The sequence below is a fragment of the Lissotriton vulgaris genome, chromosome 2_1, assembly GCF_964263255.1.
Source record: "Lissotriton vulgaris chromosome 2_1, aLisVul1.2, whole genome shotgun sequence".
NCBI classification, from domain to species: Eukaryota; Metazoa; Chordata; class Amphibia; order Caudata; family Salamandridae; genus Lissotriton; species Lissotriton vulgaris.
In genome coordinates this window covers 117,534,416-117,541,253 of record NC_141687.1, presented here as the reverse complement: position 1 = coordinate 117,541,253, position 6,838 = coordinate 117,534,416, and the positions used below count along the sequence as shown (strand labels likewise).

Genomic DNA, 6,838 nt, shown 5'->3' with positions numbered 1-6,838 from the left:
AGAGAAAGTTACGTCAGAGTACAGCTCCTTTCTTCGCTGAATTATTCAGTGTGCAGATTTACTGTGCGCTCAGACAGTTCAGACCAAGAATGGGAAAGCAACTACAGTTCACACTAAATTATTCCCTCAGTATGCATTGCTCACATGAAATGCCCTAGAAATACCTACTTCACAACCCCTCATAACTACGACACGCTCGGTATGATGGGTTACCTGGAAAAGGGGCGGGCAAAGTGATCAGCGTTACGTTTTATCAACATTTGGTTGTCAGTCCCGAAAGATGTTAAAGCCATCATTTCACTTAACCCCCTTTGGCAGAACGCAGCATTTCTTGAGTCACCGGTTTTTAGAAGGAGCAGCAGGTTTCCTTGCACTAATTAAAGGCAGCATTCAAAGGTAGAAGTTCCGCCAGCAAACTAAATACAGACCTCCTCAAAGTTTCGAGACACTGCGGCTAAATCAAATAAATTTAATTCAGACTGCCAACAAAGACAAACTTACCAGAGACTGTTCCATGCTCCATACAAGTTACTCTGTGACACTCCCTTCAGAAAACAACAAGCGCAGATGTCAACGATTGTATTGAAGAGGGTGTGACACTGACTGCAGCCCTCATTTACTAAAGCTAGTCTTCTGGCCAGTGCCATCTGTTTCCAATTAACGTGAACGCGAGACGCTGGCGCGATAATTGGAAACAGATGGCACTGATGCTCGCTTCCGAGGTCCCCAGGCCAGGGGAGAGAGAAGGCGGAACATGCACCCGACTTTGGCCAATTGCGTGCTGTCTTTCTTAGAAAGACGCACGCAAAAGCCAATAGTGGTTGAGCCAAAAAAACGTGTGTTCATAGTTTAAAGCCCTTGCTAAAAGCCTTGCAGGGCAGCGCATACGCGCTGGCTCAGGCGAGACCTAAAAAGAAACCAGACCCTCTATCCCTTTATCAATTCTGTGAGGCAATTACAATGGAGGAGATGAAGATGACTAACATCCCCTTTTATAGATCTCCATACAGAGAAGGATTCACAGGAATATTAATGCATAAGCTCCTCTGGGAAGGCCAGGAGGAGGGACAATAGAGTCCCAAGCATTATTATTTTGTTTTGTTCAGAGTAAAGACTAATTGTCCAAATAATTAATAATAATGTGGCTAATGCATTCTATGTTGTTATAATACTTAGCTGAACTTCCCGCCATTCAAGGCTGGGAATTTCAGGGTATAAACAGATACGCAACAAATGAACTTTAAGATCTTGGGAAGTATGTGATTAAGGCCTGGCTGTATACATTTTAATCACTATCCTACCTACAGAATGTCGCTCACTTGGTTCTGCTATGGTTGTTATGTTACAATAAACAGTGCAGTATTATGACACATTGTAATAGATATGTAATACACTTGTACTGCGTGTGAGATAATGGAAGACACGGTTGCACAATATGTTTCTTATTTGCTTGGCCTCTGACAGAGATAAATCATCATATTACATGGAACTCTTTTTCTTCTAAGACAATATTTGTGGCCACCTTGTTTATCATCACCATTTTTGAGAAATAGGTTGACTGAGAGGAAACCACTACAACATTGGAAAAATTATTTGGAACTCTGAGGGAGCTTGGTGTGGGCCTAGCGAGAACAGATTTGTTGTGATTCTATCATGCAGCCTCCAGGGGACACCGTACATGGACAAGTTGCAGCCTGAAAATCCCCACTAAAACATATCCAAAGTCCCTGTATTATTACTGACTGCTTCCCTTTTCAGTCTTGGACTCTTTGGAAAAACTGTCTTTGCTACCCTGGGCTACTGATCCATGAATGCACTACCCAGTGTTCCTAGAGACTCAGCATTCACAGAGCAATGCAGTCCTGCTCTTCCTCAGCACCTGATTCTCTCCTTCAGGACTTGTGAGAGATGGGAACTGCACACACCCGCGTGTGACAAACTAGTGATGCTCAATTGTGACTCCACTCAGGGCTTACTGCTTCTTGGGATTTCTTAGACACTGCCATTGCCTGTAGTTCCTTGTTCGTGCATTGAAGTTTGAACCTTTAGTAGCCTGTTTTCCTGTCCAGTTCCAACCTTGCTTCAGCCAGAGCCTGTGTCCTGTTCCTGTGCAGCTTGCCCTGGTGTTCTCTCAGCCCTGCATTGCCTTTGCATTACTCTGTTGTCTGCCTTTTTCTACAGTCTGGTGCAGCCACTGGCTGGCTCGCTTTCAAATTGTTCTTGGTTTGTTCCTCCTGTTCCTGCTATTAATCCCTTCCACGCGGGGCTAATTCCCTCGTGATGCGGGGGAGGGGGGTGCGTGCGGCGCCGCGGTGCTCATGACGAGCTCAGCTCGTCGTGATACACAGTGGAACTGTGCTCATGACCTCAGCTCGTCACGACTCCGCCCACTCCAATGGAACACCCGTGCAGGAGGGGAATAAGCCCCGCATGGGCGTTATGCGGCAGGTATAACGAGCTCAGTTCATCATAAGCACAGCTCCACTGTGCCTCATGACGAGCTGAGCTCGGCATAAGCGCCGAAGGGGTTAACTACCTTTGCTTATTTCTTTGTCATAGCTCTTGCATTTTCTCCCAGTCTCGTAGACTTTGCCCTTGTTTATTTTCCCTTTATCTGCGTTTCTCTTGCGGTCTTTAGTTCCCTTGTTGTTCCCGACTAGCTTGCTTGTTGGAAGTCCTAGCATCCCAGCGATTGACTTGCCTGTGTGTTCTCCAGTTGTTTTCCTGACTGACCTGCCCCTGACTATTTGCTACATCTCTTAAGTGTCTTCCTAGTGCTTGTTCTCCATTCTCCTCTTGTACTCTATATCGTATTTTGTCCTCATCTGTGTACAAGTGTATTCCTTTTAATAGGGGTTGGCTCCTGGTTTTCAGGAGACAATTCCTGTCGCCTCCTTTGCCTTGTGTTTTTTGTAGTCTTAATTGTCCTAACTGTGACAGTGTCACCATTTTATTTTCTTAGGAATTGTCGCTGTATCTCCTGCTGCACCCATGAGGGTTTAAGTACATGTCTTGTTTGTGCCGCATGGTCCAGATACAAGATCGCATCTGCTGCCTCCTTTCTTTGGGGTTTGCAGGGTGACTGTATGTAACAGTAATCAGCACACAGACCTTGACATTCCCTGTTGCTGTGGGAAATTCTGAGTCTTACCTGTGTACAACCCTAGTGGTAGTCCAGTGATGTGTCCATTATTGGTTCTGTTTCCTGTTTGTTCACATTGTGGTTGCCTTGCCTCCTCCATCTTGTCCCTGCTTTTCTTTGGTATACCACTTCTGTAGGCAGATATACCTTGAACTTGAGAGGTGCTATGTCCAGTCCAGAGTCCCTGGCGAGATAGATGTAAATCTTTCAAACTGCTCCATTGCCTGGAAAAAGGTTACAACTCATTTATCTGGTTTCTTCCATCTAGTTTTAGCGACATTAACTGAAAGTGATCAGACACCTTAATTAACATGGAAATTTAAATATGTATGCATACATACTTGTGCTGACTGCAGGGAACAATGAGTCGAACACTTGCTGCCGACATGCATCGAATGGTAAGTCATGAGTCTGAACCTTAGCACTATCTTCTAAGTTCAATTAAATTTGCTAATAGTAGCTCCTGTTCTTTACAGCACATGGAAATGGCAGTTATTTTACATAAATTCAAAGTATTATTATTATATTACATGTTATATTATGTTACATTTATTTTTATATAGCGCCTCATCACCGACAGGTCTCTTAGCGCTTTTAGAGAGAGGGCCAGGGATCATTAGGGTGGTTACACAACATCACAAACAGGGGGGTTAGACTAAGTGTAGGGCCTCCCTAATCAAGATAGTTTTTAGCTGTTTCCTAAAAGGTAAGAGTGCAGGTTCCTTGCGTAGATGATCTGGTAGTAGGTTCCACAGTTGCTGACTTAGGACGGAGAAAGCTCTACCCCCTTTGGACACACTGTTGTATCGTGGGGGAACCAGGTGGCCGGCCTCGGAAGATCGTAGAGTGCGGCTAGGAACGTAATTCTCAAGGCGTTCTTTGATATATAATGGGGCTTGGCCCTAGATTCTCTATGTGCAATACAGACGCCCTTGAATTTTGCTCTTTGCTTAATCGGGAGCCAATGTAACTTGCACAGCAAGGGGGTAGCATGTGTCCTGCGATCTATATACAGAATCCTATATCTAGTTTCCCCATTACAGGTGACCTGTGATACATCTAGTCCCTTGTAATAAAGAAATGACATAGCTGCTCTACTGTAATAGCTTATTTCTGTTGACTTCTAGCATCACAATTCTTGCTGGCTGAGCCAGCCGCCAAGAGGAAGGCAGGATACGGAGCATAATTAAGGCAGATGTTCAAACAACAAAAACTTGTTTCTTATGATCTGATTTTCTAAATGAACAGTAAACAGCAGAAAAGAGATGTTAATGGCAATATCTTTATTTTTTGCAGGCTTCCGGTAATTTTAGGAAAGATAATCTTTCTGCATGTTTCTACACATTCTGAGCTGCAGTGTTTTTTAATTCCCACTAACATTAAACTGATTCTAGTATATTTTGCAACATATATCTGACTAATTTCTGGGCAGTTTAACTGGCACAAATGATTTTTTCATCTTTGTAAACATACGACCTCTTTCATAGGAAAGACCAATACTGATTAGATTTAAGTAGTTTGTGCGTAGGGTGATGTCATGACCATGAATTATCCATATCCATACTAATATAATAAGGAGAGAGCCCAAACCTTTGAGGCGGGTAATCTCAAGAACCACAGCACCAATCACAACACCCAATACAGCGTTGGAAAGGGCAGTTGCAGCAGAAGAACATAGGCTATGCAGATGCCTACCATATACATTTAAAAGGTAAAAGAACCGTGCCAGCAAAGTAGTCCCTTGTGGGCGTGTCTGCGTTGTGCTGTGGGCGTGTGCTGGGGGTGTGACAAACGCTGGGGGCGTGTGGTACGTTCCGCCCTTTCTGCCATGTCTCATATCATGTGCTAATCCCACCCTGCTCCCTTTAAATACCCCTGCACCCCATAATCATAACCCACAGTTACTCCTTAAAATACCCCAACACCCTTAAACACTAAGGGCCAGATGTAGGTCGGTCGGTAACGGCCGAAAATCGGTATTTTCGGCCGTTACCGACCGGTTTTCAAGATTTGGCATGTAGGGGGCAATATTTTACCGAATCGGTAAAATTACCGATTCGGTAATTTTACCGATTCGGTAAAATAAAACATCGGTAAATTTACCGATTTGAAGCCACCCATATGTAGGTGGGACTCTTCAGCGTCCCAGGAGCCTTAACGAATCGGTATTTTACCATCAAAACCAATTTGATGGTAAAATACCGATTCCGGTGTGCATGCACATGTGTGCATGCACACCTATGTCATGTGACAGGCAGACCTGCCCTTAGGGCAGGTATGCCTGCCACATGGCACCTGTGCCTGTTTTGGGGGTGCCAGAGGGTGTCAAAGTGACACCCCCTGCACCCTTGTGAATTCTTCAATTACCGATTCGGTAAATACCGAATCGGTAATGCCTAATCATTCCTATGGGCTTCAAAGCCCATAGGAATGAATGGGCATTACCGATTCGGTATTTACCGAATCGGAAATTGAAGAATTGTTAAGGATTCGGTAACGAATCCAGATGTTGGGACCTACATACCATTTACCGATTTTGAAATACCGAATCGGTACAATTCGGTATTTTAAAATCGGTAAATGTTTTTTACCTACATCTGGCCCTAAATCATCTTAACTCTATTAATATACCCTGTGCCCCCAAACCCAAACCTATCTCTAAACCCTAAAAATAGCCCTGTACCCCAAAACCCAAACCTAGCCCTGAACCCTATAAATACCCCTGTACCTCAAAACCCAAACCTACCCCTGAACCCTAAAAAACCCTGTACCCCAAAACCAAACCTAGCCCTGAACCCTAAAAATACCCCTGTACCCCAAAACCCAAACCTAGCCCTGAACCCTTAAAATACCCTGTACCCCAAAACCCAAAACTACCCCTGAACCCTAAAAATTCCCCTATACCCCAAAACTCAAACCTAGTCCTGAACCCTAAAAATACCCCTGTACCCCAAAACCGATACCTATCCCTAAACCCTAAAACTACCCCTGTACCCCATAACCCAAAACTATATCTGAACCCTTAAAATACCCAAACACCCCAAAACATATACCTCAGTACCCCAAAACATATACCCCTATACCCATACTTACCTTATCCAAACATTAAAAAAAACATGCTTTTACCATTTATGCATTTACAACGAATTTCATTGTAAATTTATGCTTGGTAAAAGCATATAAAATGTAATGACATGCGTTATAATGGCACTCGCTAGGCGCATTCGATCAGCCTATCCGGGATGGTCTACGTCGAGCCAGGCAATAATATTCCACTAATCAGGTCAGTCAGTACATTATTAGACAAACTCTGACTGTGGTGTTTGACTTGAGACACTGCGGTCTCGAGACCTGTTCACCAGCATAGAATCATGCGCTCGCATTAAGGAAAAGCCCAGCGCTTCGCAGTCACATTAATTGCCGAACGCATGCATGACATTTTCCACCACCAAGCACACTCTGTGCTCAATCGTTTTTCCACATTTATATGTGCCTGGGAGAAGAAGCTCAAAAATATTATCATGTATTCCTAAAAAACCCTAGCTCACCCTCGGATGCATGGCCAATACACTGCAGATTCAGACGTAGGACCTCTTAGAGTAATTTAACCCGCACTCTCCTTAGCCACTGCATGAATACAACACTAATATGGCCCGACTATATGCATGACAATAGGAGATTCCAGTACTGATACCT

At 44.0% G+C, this 6,838-nt stretch overlaps 1 non-coding gene across 1 annotated transcript; it reads right to left on the bottom strand.

The window, feature by feature from the left end:
* Window positions 1–231: 231 nt before the first annotated feature.
* Window positions 232–303, bottom strand: LOC147729666 (small nucleolar RNA SNORD2). The gene has a single exon (XR_015308954.1). It is a non-coding gene; the product is annotated as a small nucleolar RNA SNORD2 (small nucleolar RNA).
* Window positions 304–6,838: the final 6,535 nt, after the last annotated feature.